The sequence below is a fragment of the Ammospiza nelsoni genome, chromosome 5 (genome assembly GCF_027579445.1).
Source record: "Ammospiza nelsoni isolate bAmmNel1 chromosome 5, bAmmNel1.pri, whole genome shotgun sequence".
Lineage (NCBI taxonomy): Eukaryota > Metazoa > Chordata > Aves > Passeriformes > Passerellidae > Ammospiza > Ammospiza nelsoni.
This window is the reverse complement of record NC_080637.1, coordinates 42,598,640-42,612,988: the sequence shown is the minus strand read 5'-3', so window position 1 is coordinate 42,612,988 and position 14,349 is coordinate 42,598,640.

The following is a 14,349-nucleotide window of genomic DNA, read 5'->3' as shown; positions in this document are numbered from 1 at the left end:
CTTTGTAATGTAATGAGATAGTAGCTCTGTCTTGGGTTTTTATCTCCTCCTAATCCCCAGAGGAAATCCCTGCTCCTTTTATAGAGATAAAACCTTAGCTCACAGAAGGTAGCAAGAGCTGGGAGTCTCTGTGCTAAAGGGTGTCACTAAACCCTCTTCTGGCCACAGTAGGGAAAGCCAAAGGCCTGCAGTGCTTACTCCAACACCTGCATTGAATGATGTCAATTCTCCCTTAAAATTCAGAAAAATATTTATAATATTCATAAGCAAAGCATGTTTGTGTAAATCTGCTGTTTACTGGGGCCTCATGAATAAGTGTCAGAGAGACACAAGTCTGGGAAGGTCAAAGCAGTAAAATTCTTTCTCTGATTTTTTCTAAGGAAGATTCAGGTGAGCCATATGCACTAAGTTCTGTTGCTTTGTGCTACCTTCATCTTGCACATCTCAGAAATGTTTACGATGAAATGGGCTTGGGTGATAAAAAGAACAGCAGCAGTGCTTTCTCATGAGTGCATTGGTTGAATAGTTTTTGATTAATATTATCATTTCATGATACATGCTGGGACTGCAAGACCCAGAATATTTACTGAAGCCTAAAAGGAGTAATTTGAAAGAGAAAGGAGATGGTTGGTGATGGTTTCTGACAATATCCAATTTCTGCTCTGACTACTTGGGAATATTCTGTTAAACTTCACTGATGCCACACCTAAAATTTGATGTGATGAGCAAGAGCAGGTATTACAGCGGCCTGAGTGGGTCGCTGCTGGTGAGAGAGAGACGGTGAATCTTGTATCTTGATCAGAAGGCTGAATTTATTAATATATGATATATAATACATTATAATTATACTAAAAAGAATATAGAGAGAGGTTTGCAGAGCTGCTAGCTAAGCTAAGAATAGATAGAAAAGAATCCACAACAAAGTTGTGTCCAGGGACTCAGTCCCCTGGCTTGCACTGATGATTGGCCCTTAATTATAAACATAGAAAATGAGCCAATCAAGGTGAATCCTATTGCATTCCACAGCAGCTGATAATAATTGTTTACCTTCTCTTCAGGGGCCTCTGGCTCCCGAAGACACAGAAATATGAAAGAAAAGGATTTCTGTGGAGAAATGTCTGCGACAAGCAGGGTTTAACCCTTAATCTTAAGACTTGAAAATTCTTGTACTTCCCAAAACCAGCTCTCACTTCTAAGAAAATTACCTAAATGTGTTAAAATGTGATTAATTTTTCAGTTAAGCAGTGAGTCTAATCAAGCAAAACATAGATTATATTTGATTGCATGTAACTATACTGAGTGATTTCAGTCTGCTGTGATGTTTCTCTGCAGCTTCATTGCTGAAACACTGTGAGCTTTTGTGCAGCTTCTGCAATCTATTCAGTATAGACCTTGCCTATAAATAGCTGCATTATTGAAAGACTGTGAGAGGTTCATTAGAGAAGTTGTGAAAGTCTCCTTCGAGCCAGGGCTGATATGGTACCACTCCAAATTACCAAAGAGTTTCAGCATGTGGGTAAGACTGAGCACGAAGCTGGGCATTTGGCCATGCAGCAGCAGCGATGCCCCCTCGAGCATGCCCCTGTGAGCCCGGCTGCAGGCTCTCACAAAGCACAGTGCACTTCGTGCTGCCTCTGGACACAGGGATGAGAGCACAGCGTGTGGGAACTCGTGGTCACACCAATCTTGTCCCAGAGCAGAGGCAGAACACAGCCAGGGCGTGTGCTGGGGGCCAGGGCCGCAGGACATCCTGCCGATGCACCTCCCCGCAGCCAGGGAGATTAGTCACCTTAAAATCACACACAGGCAGAAGGGCTTTGCTGACTCAATAGGAAGTCACGGCCTGAAATCAGTGGGACTTCTCACGTGATTGAATTTACATGCTGCAAATGTCTTAATCTTGTGCACTGTGTTCACATAACTGTGAGGCAAAGAAAGAAAGTTTGAATTGCAGCTGATGTCTGTTTCCAATAACAGTACACGAAAAACAAATATGGTCTCTAACTTGAGCTTCTGGTTAGTTTAAAAGGGCACTGTGCTATTTATTTCACAGCTATCTGAATTAGAGGCTCCCATGTTCTCTGGCTCTGGTTCTCAGGTGAATGAAGAGAATGTAGGACTAGATCTCCAGTTTGTATGCAGACCTTCTCCTACACCTTTTGGGTTCTCCTTTAGAAGAGATGCTAGATCAAGGGAGGCTTCCAGTATCACTCAAAACCATAAAAGAGGAAATATGCCTCATCTTGTCTTTTTTTATTTGAAGAAGAAAAATGCTGTCAACCATCCAGGTAACCCAAGTTGTGTATATATTTTCTACACTTCTCTCTTTTCTCTAAATGCTCTAGTTAGAAATTTCAAAGTGAGAGAGTTATGTCCTTGTTACAGAATATGTATTCAGGGGAGAAGTTATCAATATTTTCTTATCTAATGGACTTGGTAGGAACAAGGAGGAATTAATAACTAACAACTCGTAATATCTGAAAAATCCTATTCAGAAGGGAAAGATGATGGATACAATAAAATTGCTCCATCTTCACCCAAAACTCACCGTTACTTCTGTGTTTGTGTACATTGTAAGGTAACAAATCTGAGCCTTCAGCACTTGTGGAAAATCAGACTGAAATGCTCAAGAGCTCATTTTTAAGATTTGCTCCATATAAGGAGTCACTTACAAAACTATATATAATGTAGCCTGTTAACGTTAGCTATGACACACCCAGTTTCTTTCCTCTTCCTTCCATTTTTTTTTTCTTTTTTATTATGTAAGGAAGGATTATGCCATCAGGAGCAGGGGCTGGGAGGATTCTGTCAGCCCAGGTTTTTGTCAGAGAATGCCGATTTGTCGTAAGCAAAATGTTTTGCAGAAGCGTCTCTGTCTGAATGCACTTCCGATGAAACACAGGGCAGGTTTCCATCACAAGCCCGCCTGACTTCCTGCCAGCTTGCCTGGCAGCTCTCCAGGCTCCACGGCTCCGGGATGGCTCTGGACTGAACCTGCCATTCTTCCTGACTTCTTTTACTTATTTTTTGACTTTTTTTTTTTTTTTTTTTTTTTAATTAGAGGGAAAAGGTCTTGACAGAAATACACATTGGCTCTGCTTGGCTTTTTTTTATTATCTTGAATTACACATTTTGATAAGTAAGGACCTTGCGTAGCCCAGTCCCATGTTTTATTATGTGGGAGACCCAGGGCAGCTTTCCTCCCTTCCTGAGAAGCTGCTCCAGTTAAAATGCCTTGGAAGAGAAATATTTTTCATATCACAGTGAGCTTAATTTCTGAGCATTTTCAGGAGACCTCCCAGTGCCAATATTGTCTCTTCTATTTTCTAAAATGCCCACTTGCCTTGTGGTTTCTTCATGCTAGCAGTGCCCTTCAGCACTGCCTCCTTCACTCACTTCTTCCAGGCCAGTTTCTGGGACAGAGGCTGGCTGTCTTCTGGTCACTCTGGCTGCTGGAATTGTGGATGTGAGGTAGTTTCTTGGGACACAGAGATATATTCTTGAAAGCCACCTCAGTGGCCAGCTGCTGGTGGTTTAGCTGCTGCTCCCTGGTTTATCTGCTCCATCTTCCCTTGGAGCCAGAGATATTTCTGTGCACTTCAGTCTGAATCACCTGGGGGTGCTGGACGTTTCATTCCTTCTCTTTAATGTGGGGTTATCTGAGGACAGGGCCTTGTGCAGGCATGTGTTGGGATCCTGGGGGCTCAGTGGGTGAAGCAAGATGTGGAAGGCAGATAACTTCCCTTCCACCTCAGGGCTTATGTCATAGGCAGTCACTTTATCTGCCTTTGTACTCCAAACTCTTAACCTCTAACATCCTATATCTGTTTTTTAAATTCAGTTCACAAGCATCAGTATGTTGAGTGTGTCTGTGTACCTGGGTTACCTTGGCTTTGAAAAGCATTTGACTGAGGAGAAACATTTGGTCAACATCAAGGTCTGGTGATTTAACCTCTGAAGTTGGCTTGGTCTTGGTGTTGTCAAGCAACAAAATCCAGCTGCAAGCATCATTTTAATATTCTCTTTAAGCATTAGAATGTATCATTTTTTCCAGACCTTTTAGTTTTAGTTTCTCAATCAGTGACCCATTACATCCAAATGTGGATTGCTCAAGAGGCTGGCACAGCCAACAAGATCAGCCTTGTATTGCCATCAGAGCATGACCAGGAGCTATAGAAAGAATTGGGAAAGAAAGTTATGTGCTCCAGTGTAATTTTCTAGGCAATATTGTAAGTCCTGCCAGACCCCGAAACTTCCAAAGAGAAGAGGCTTCAAGTTTTCAGGGTGTGAGATGAAGAGACAATGCCAGCAGAGGCTGAATGTAGGCAAAGAGAGAAAGATAGGAAGAGGAAAAAGATAAACCCCATTCTCTTAAATGCAGCCTCTGATAATATGGTTGTACAGTCCTCAAAAATGGACTGACAAGCTCTGCCTCCTTCTGCACTAATATTTGTCATGCCTGTATTGTCCATTCTTCCATAGCCAATCAGTTCTTTGCTTATCTCTTCTGCTCTGTGCTTTCATCCTCTATTCTCTCCCATCCTTTTCCTCTGAAAAAATATTTTGCAACCTTCAATTACTGCACTTGGCTGAAATCTTGTTGGGCATATCAGGAAATTTTCTACATCGCTCATGGGTGGAGTTTCCCAAAAGCATCAATTTGGTATTAATGCTGTATAAACAATGGGCCTGTCAAACCCTGAATATCATGAGGCAACCTCAAAATGTTGTGCCTTCTTGCAGATTTCTCTCATGGTTACCTCACATGACAGAGCCAGCATGACCCTCACAGTCACACAGCAAAAAGTGACCATGGGCATAACCTCAGCATATGCCAGAGAAACCTACCTCATCTTCAGGTGTTTCTTTCCATTGGTCTGAAGCATCAGGACCAATCCTGTTCAGCAGAGGTCTGTCCAAGCAGCCATTAAGAAGTTCTGGTGGGTGACAGAAGTGTAGCCACATTTCCAAAGTTGCATGTGAATTACCAAGCTCACATCTGCCAGCTGTCATGGTATAACAAACTGTATAATAATGACTTTGTCTGCAACAGCTATGGAATCCAGTTTGAATCAAGACATTGTCTGTAAGAGGATTTTAAATAAATATTACAGTTCATACAGCACTAATATGGCTTGACATAGGGAATCACTTAACTCATTTGGGAGCTCCTATTCCTGGTTAGGAAAGCAGTGGACAAGAGCTCATATAATTCAATCACAGACTCGGTGTGCCACAAATAGCCATCCTTTCCTGCATTTCTTCTTGCAAGAGGCTGTTTGCATACATTTTGCAAAATTTGAATTAAATTTTCCATGCTAGGCATCCTTTTCAGGATGAATTTTTCTAGAAATTCTCTGCCTTTTGAAGGAATAAGATAATATATGACCTCCCCCTTTAGACCTTTTCTGGAGCCTTTCTGGCATCAGAAAATGTAAAGATGGGGAATAACTGGTGCAGGAGACATTTCTTCTGAGCACAAAGGCAGGCAGCTCACTGAAAGCTGTCACAGTGAATGAGCCAGGCAAGACCAAATGCGGCTACAGTGGGACCCAGACTAGCTCAGTGTGGAGATGAGACTGGGGTAAGGAGATGAAAGGTCTGAGAAACACAGAGGGGCTTGGGACTGGACAAGGCACTGAGAAGTCTGGAGAAGGACTGAGGAGATCTTAGTGTTGGGAGAAGCCAGGCTTGGGGCAAAGGGAAGAAATGGCTCTGGACCATTAGGTCCTGTTTTTTTGCAGTTTGCAGAGCAGCCTCTTGTTGTACTAAACAGCTATTGAGGCACTTGCTTAGTATTTCCCCAACTGCTCACTTTCCCTGTGGCATGAACAAGCATGGAGGTTAACACCCTGCTTGTGTTGTTGATTTCTTTACCTGTTCAAGAGGCAAAGATCAATGCCATGAATCTAAAAGCATAAAGAAAATACATACAGAGAAAACTATCTGGAACTGTATGCTTAAGTCATTTTACTAAGCCAACTTTTGAGAATAGAATTTTATCTCTGCATCTGTATCATCAGCCTGGCAGCTGTACTCTGTGTAGGAAGCAGTGGGATGGTGCTCTGAAAAGCCTGGCAAGGAGGGGGATGTAAAACCCAAAACCTGGAGACTGCAAAGTTATAAGGAAGTGTTTTGAATTCTCATTGAGATCTGAGATACCCTACAAGGAAGAAAGCATCAGAGTTTAAATCAAGAGACAAAGAAAAGCAATGCTGTGCTTATAGGTCCAGTCAATAGCTTTTATGCCAATGGGAAGATGAAGAGGACAAGGAAGGACCTTGTGAAAAGTAGAAATGACAAAAAGCTGAAGTTGCCTGTTTTCCTGCCCAAGAAAAAGATTCAGCTATCTAATTAACAATGGTTTTATGAATCATAGACCATGTTTATTTGTTGCTCTTCCTATTTGATTTTATAATGGCAAATGCATCCTTTTCCATTTTTCAAAATAATTTTAGTGCTTGCAGAGTGATTCGCCACATTAACATTCTCTCCCCATCTCTATCCATTCAGCCTCTAATGAGTAGCTCATGCTGCCTTCCTCTCATGTACTCACATCCCCACTGACTCCAAGGTCTTTTCCAATCTTCCAAGCACCCTGCAGCATTTTCCCCCTGCCCCCTTCTTCAGCAGTGGTACTGAGAAGGTCGTGCCTTGGCTGCTGTGCCTGCTTCTTTGTGCCTGTTGAAGGCAGAAGGTCCTGCTCACCTTCTCAACGCTGCTCCTGCTGTACTGCTCAAGCACAGGAACCTCCATATCTGGGAAAACTGCTGAGCTGAGCACAGCATCATCAGGGAGACTAAAAGATTGGATTTCCTACAAAGCCCAGCTTGGCCACTGACAATGTTTAACCTCGAGCTGGGTCTGTTGCTTCTCGATTTGCTCCCTTGGAGTCCCTGGCAATGTGTGCATGCCTGGCTGTGTGGTGACGGGAGACAGGGTTTGCTGTAAAGCACATGGTGAGGGTTTGGAGCTGCAGCCTCAGGTAGATGCAGGAGCAAAGAGAAAGGAAACCTGCTCAGTGAACTAGAAATTCCCACACTCTGTTGTCAAACATGCTTGTTCACTGGTGTGGAAAAGGTAAGCTGAGAAGGAGAGAAATGAGTTTGAATGCATTTTAATTGGGATTAGGGGCATATGGCGTGGTGTCATTTGTTTTCCTCTTCCTGCTCTGCAGTGGGGCTCTAATACCTTCACACATTTGCCTTGATTTGCCATGTCAAAAGAGAAGACAGCAACTGGCTTTTTTCTCCCCTCTTTTGGGGCCACGCTAAAAGCTCTCACTTTGCTGAACTTTGCCAAAAGAACAATCATGATTTTCAGAAAAAGTGCAGTCAGATCACAAAAACAGATTAAGCAGCTCTGACTTATTTTTATTAAACTTTTCAGCTGCTCCTTGCAGGACCTTTGCTATTTTCCAGTAGCAGGAAGGGATGGATTAAAGGGGGGAGAAGAGACATAATGGACACAGTACCACATGTACATAATTCACCAGCAGCTGGATAGTTAGGTTTTATTGTTATGATAGTATATTTAGTGTTTTGTTAAAAGCTACTTAGGGAGCTGTTTCCCTTGTTCTACAGCAGTTTGATAGATGTAAGGTTCAGACATAAGCCTTTAATTGTGCCCAGCATCACCGCAAAAGCAATTTCAGCTCTCTCCCCTGCCTCATGAAGCATCTTGGGATGCTCTGCATTTGAATGTGAACAAGCTATTGTTTAGCATGGCTTTAAATCATTACAGAAATATTCTGTAGCATCCACTGGGGAAGGCTGCTACCATCTGTCCTGTTCATTTCTCACAGTCGCTTTGGGAACCAGGGCCAGCAATCACAGAAATTTTGTTTAAAGGTTAAGCACAGAGTAGCATGATCTTCATACACTCTGAAAGATAATAATGGGTGAAAGTGTTGCTCAGAAACATTTAAAGAGGAATGCAAAGCTTAAGGCTAAGCATCTTTCTCAACCTTCACATAAGTGAAGTTTCCACTCTTTTTCCAAAACTGTGTATGGCACAGTATAGGATTTGCAAGGGACTTACAAGCAATGCCCATTTCAAATAAAATGTCTCTAACAGTGTTGTAGGCAATCAGTCTCCTCCTGGCACTCCCAACACAAGGGCTCTGCAATAGACTGTGGCTGCCTCAGTGCCATGGCATCACAGCCTGACTCAAATTCTAAGTCTGTAGCTTCTGGAAAAATGTCAAGCCTATTAGTTTTCTTTTGAGAAATAGGTATTTTTTATTATGGCATAGACTTGCAGAAAACACAGTGCCTAATGTTTTTCTATATATCCAATATTTGATGCTATTGTCCCAGAGTTTCTGTTTCAAATAATGATGGAGGCAAAAAAAAAGAAAAAAAGTTGTATTAAATTTACATCAAAGGAAAGCTGGGGGTGCAGAAACATGAATAACAAACACATGCATAATATGACTCTGAACAAAGAAACCTGTGCTGCCAGTGCAGGATGGGCTGTGTGGGAACACATGTGTGTCATTGCAGTGTATGGCTAACACATGTGGGGTCATCCAGACATGCTTGGGGGCAGCTGACATTACTGTTTGAAGGTAAATTTGATAGAATATAATTTGTAGGTACTGTGGCAATGTCTGCAATTTCATCTTTATAGCATGGTTACCACAGTCCTTCATGTGTTATCTGGTAAAACTTCCCTATATAGGGTGTGCCAAGAGGACAGTGGATAGAATATGAAAAAAAAACCCAAAAAACAGAGGATAATTGCATTCTGAAGTAGTTCATGCACATCTTTAAAATGAATGGAAAAAAATCATTAACTTATAATGAATTTCACTCACTAAGAGCTCCAAAGCAGTTCTGCATTTTTTCTTCTTCATCAGCTTGCAAATTTCTCAGCAACATTCCTGGTGAAATGCAGAGCATGGCCAAGGAACACAGCTCCACATGGAAGTGTTTGTATAGAGCAACTGAGAGGTTCTTGGTTCAAAGCTCTTCCACAGAAACTGAGGACATGCTAGTCTTAAAAGGAGGTTCCATTATTGTGGAAGTGATTTGGTACTTTACACTTGTTACACAAAAATAGGTATGCTTGACATTTTTCAGTAAGATTCCTGTTTTGGCTCAGTTTCACCAGATATTTGAAATCTTGAACAAAGAGTGCCTCTAACTCTGAACACATTTTTGCTTTCCTTTACAAGCAGCTCTGGCCCCTGTCCTGCTGTCCTTCATGTCACCCTCAAACCAAGGCAGCACTGCACTGACTGGCTGGCCTTTATTTTGGGATTGTCCAAATGCTCAGCACCCGTAACACTGCAGCAGATTTTCAGCAGCGGGCAGCCATCAGTCATGGTAATTACAGTTTAGGCCAAATTCACAAAAGAGCTTGGCATACTGCCCCAGATCTGATCCCAGACCTGGATACATAATGCTTTCCTGCAGGAATCACAGCTCTGATTTTGGGAGCCCCCTAATTCCACACTCCAAGAGCTGGAGCGGGCAGTCAGGATGAAGGTGGCAGCTAAGTGCTGGTCACTCATGGTGATGCTGGTTAGTGATACCTGTGGTGCAAGAGAAGGCCAAAAAAATGAGAATCCAGCTATTAGAAAATGATAGTTAGGAACACTCATTTGCTGTTGCTAAAATCAGGTGGCTGGCTCACTGCACTGAGGTGAAAATAGCCACTTAAGTTTTGGCACACTGTAGCTAAACATACTAAAGCGGTTCTTCAAACCTGGAGATGCTTTTACTGCATCTCCAAATAGTACCTAAGGAAATCCAGATTTATATTCATTTTGCTGGTATCTTAAATTTCCATCTATATTATCACTGAAATATGCTTAGAGCTGCACAAATTCAAAACAGTTGAAGAAAATTCACTGGAACAGAATTATAATCAACCTTAAAATAGCAGTTTTCAGGACAGTAACCACTAAAGTCAGTTGTAGGTTGTATGTTTCTTGAATTTCTGCCTCCCCAAAGGCAGACTCAAGGGTAAAATAAGCTAGATGAAATCAGTGAATTTAGTGTCGGGATTATCCAAAGGCTTGTTGGCCTTTCTAATTGACCCTCAAAAACAGTAGGAATGAAGCTTTGCTCTGCCAGGGGCAGTGGGAATGAAGCTCTGCTGTGCCAGGGGCAATGGGAATGAAGCTTTGCTGTGCCAGGGGCACTGGGAATGAAGCTTTGCTGTGCCCGGGGCAGTGGGAATTTGTTCAGTGAGTGGTGCAGGCAGGATTTCCCCCCACGGACACACAGCTCCTCCCGGATGCATGTGCATGTGAGTGTTTGTGTGTATACATACACTTTACAGTACAAAGTACTTACAGGAAGGCATCTTCTCTAGTTAAATATTTTTCTTCAACTTCATATTGCATGAAGTCAGGTCCTCAGTGTCATGGTTTCTCACAGCTTAATGGTGTTAAAGAGCCCTTCTTGCTCCTGACTGCTGCAATAACAATCAGGGTGGGAGGAAGGGGAAATGAGCACGCAGCACACGCTGTACCTTCCAGCCACCAGCTATTGTTAAGAGCACATTGCTCCAGACAGAGTGGCAGCAAGGCATGGGGTGGGAAGCAGGTGTAACCTGCCAGGAACACCAGTATAGCAAAAGTTGATTTTTAATTCAGATGAGTACTCCTACTTCCCTGATGCCTCTTGTCTCCACACTGAAAGAGGTCTTGCATTCCTGTTGCTCAACACATGAAAGCTTAACAAATACCTCTGTGGCAAACCAAGAGCTCATTTTCTCATGCTGGCACTTTGGTCATTCACCTGCAAAGTCAATAATCATCGAGTCCCTATCACAGCACAGCATTTCACGTGCAACAGTTTGCTCTCAGGAAGCTTGTTTCCAGGCACTTTGCCATAGCTGGATTCTTTACAGAATAGTCTTCAATGTCTCCTCCTTGCTTGCCCTGCTTGTCCAGCTCAGTACTTTTCCACTCTCTCCAGAAAGTCCCACCAGCAAAGGCTGTCCAGGCTGTGGTAGCCCCAGTGCAGTACTTTGCTCAAGCTAAGTCTGCTCAGGTGTGTAGCCTGGCACAATTGACAAGGTTTGAACTGCTGCTAGTTGGTCAAAGCCCAATTCAGGTCCCTCACTCCCTGAATTCCAATGCAATGTGTTAGAGAGCTAGCCAACCCTTTCTGCACCCCAGGGCTCTTCACAGACACTCGTTAGGATGTTTTATAAAACATTGGTGTGTAGGTCCTTGCCACAGTGCCTGAAGCCAGCAGCCCACACGTTCAAACTGCTTCTTTGCTTCAGTGTGGGAGTTACTGTGCTGCAGTGCAATACTAAATCTTATTTGTGATCATTTAGGTCATTCTGCTCCTGATCTCCATTAATACCTTGTTTTCAGATACCTGTCTATGTCTGCTACACCCCAAAAAAGTATGATGAAAGAACATCCCATCTATGCCTGCTTCTACCCATCAAGACACTCTCTCCGCTTATTTTCCTCCACCAAGGTCTGGAGATGAAGTACTGGCATGATATATATCCTGCTCTTGAAATGCCTTCCATGGCTGGCTGTTCTCTGTCCAGGATTATCCTCCTGCTGCAGGACAAAGCTGCTGGGCAAGGGAGTCAGTGGACCATGGAAAGGCCTAGACTTTTCTGTCCCCTACTAAGAATTTTCTTCACTTTTCCTTATATTTCTTTTCTCCTCAGTTATTGGTCTTCCTTTACCAGAGGATCATTTTTGGGAAAGAGAATCTACCCCAGTTTCCTGTCCCTCATGCAGCAGCTCTCAACTCCAGTTGAACATTGCCTGGTTGTTTTCAGGAGCTAGCTCAACAGCCTTCCAAAATGCCACAGCAACTAATCCCTGATTGTCTTCTTCTCCAGCTGCTTTTGCATCTCTCACAGGTGATATTGCCCTGTTCCTGGTAGCTTGGCTTCCTTGTCTGGGCTGAAATGATGCTGAAAAACAATGGAAAAAACTCTCAGAAATGGTCTTTCCCCCAAGGAAAATTCTCCTCTTTAAATAGTCCACTTGTATTTGGGAGGAAGAATACAATTTTTATCTCATTAACATATGACTCCCCAGTTATCTGCACTTCTGAGCTCTGTACCTAATTTGTGTTCATTCCTAACAGATACGATTCAGACTATGAGAAAAGGACTAGACACTCAGTAATCGGTTCAGCTTTATCTCACTCAGTGGTGTCTCTTACGAGCAATTTTGGACTGAACAAACTACATCTGTCCTGTGCTGCCATGGAGTGTCTCTGTCTGCACCCTGAGAGCTGTTGTTGCCTCCTCATCTGTCGCTTCCCACTTGTGGCAGCATCACTTCATCTAGTCCACAGTAACTTGCCATTTGCACTGCCAACAAACCTTGAAAATGTTCTCAATTTCATACCTGGAAAGGCCATAAGATGCACTTTCTATGTCAAATCCCTAAGAAACTGTTCCTGTGCTACCATAAAATCTTATCCAAAATGTAGTTTTTGCTGCATTGCTTTTAAACGCTGGTATAACATACCCTAATAAATAACTTTATATTTTGCTTTGCATCTTTGCTTCTGTCTGATCAAGAAGTGAAGATGGGAAGAGTAAGAATCCATCCCCATGTGGGAGTTGGCTGCTGCCACAGTACCAGCCACAGCACGTCAACACAGTGATGCAAAGTCCAATCTCCCCTGTACTCTAAGTGCCCCCCTAAGAATAACAAATTTGGCTAATTCTTACAGGGATATAATGATGACAGCTGGTCTCAAATCTGTTTCCATCCAAGTGTCCAGGCTGCTGAGCTGTCTGGGGGACAAACAGTGCCCTCAGATGGTGTAAAGCAGCCAGGATTCCTGGCTTGTAGGAAGCACAACACAGCCAGAAGTAGGATGGCTGTGTTCCCATGGGGACCAGCCCAAACCCATCAGCTCACACAGAGCTGGCTAGGACATGAGAGTGTCACCTCCTGAGACAGAAAATGGAGTATGAACCATAGGCCAGCTCTTCTTCAAGCGACTGAAGTGCCAGCTCACTAGGTTGTGCTGCCAGCCCAGTTCCCAAAGGATTTATTAGCTGGAGTAGAGAACCTGCCTGGGGACCACTGGCTCACTGCCACCACAGCCACCCCATTTCTTCAGAAACCAGAGTACTGGGAAGGTGGGACAGGATATCTAAGCCATCTGTGGGAATTAGGTATAACCTGTATTATTCCCATTCCCAGGAGTAGCAAAGGAAATCCACGTGCTATTTTATAATGTTAGGCAAACAGACATCATGGTAGCCCTTGCACTGGCTCCTCCATCACCATGCTCACAGCTCAGGTGCAGCTGATCATAGAATCACTGAAGCTGGAAAAGACCTCCAAAATTATTGAGCCCAACCATTAAACCAAAACCAGTGTTCACCACTAAACCATAGCATAGATGATAGGTGTCACTGGAGAGATGCTTACCTGCAGCTCCCATCTGCACAGTGTTTATTTCTTAACTCCTTGTGCTAAATAGCATCCTTCAGTGTTGGATTTGCTAAAAGCACTCGTATTCTTGTCATGTTCTGTTCCGAAGTCCAGGAGGACTTCAGAGGGAACAGTAATGATGTCTCTGAGAATCTTTCCTCACGGAATATTTTCAGCATCTAGATGGCCAAAAAAATCAAATTTGAGTTTTATAAATAGAAATATCTGAAATAATAAAAGGAAATTATCAGTTAATGTCTTAATTTGAAGCAGTTTTTATAAAGACTGATAAAACATATACAAATCCATTTCTGATGAGACTTCTAATTTTTAGGAAAATTTGACACTACTATAGCTTGTTAGATTAAAAGAAAGATAAAATTCAACATGTTGAAAACCCCCTTTAAGTTGGAATTCCCAGTTTTAATCTACCCTGAAGATCACACATTTCATATTTTTATGAAACATTTCCTACTTTTATGGCAGCAGATCAGAACAGCACCATTCCTTTCTTCCATATGGCAAGGATGATGCAAAACAATATCTGGAGCAAGAAGAAAAAAGTAATATGTGACTGATTGGAATACAAAGAAAAAAGAACATTGAAATGATCTTTTAGAGCACCATCCCACATAGCTCAGAACCTCTCAGCACGAGTCTGGCATAAGCTGTGCTATGCCAAACTTCCCCTTCAAGGCTTCCAAGACTCAGAGCCAAAGGTGCAGAATCTGGCTCTGGGCATCCTGTTCTGGCTGACCCTGCTCTGGGCAGGGGACTTGGACTGGATGGTCCCCAGAGCTCCCTGCAGCCTTCTCCTATTGCCCAAATGCCCCTTTTCCTCCACACCTCAATCACAGACTGCCTCCCTGCTGCTCTCTTCCTCGCTGTCTTCTCCCCAGGATGTCCCTTGTCACAGAGAGCTCGGGTGTCACCGTGGGAGCCACCACTGTCCCCTGCCCCGA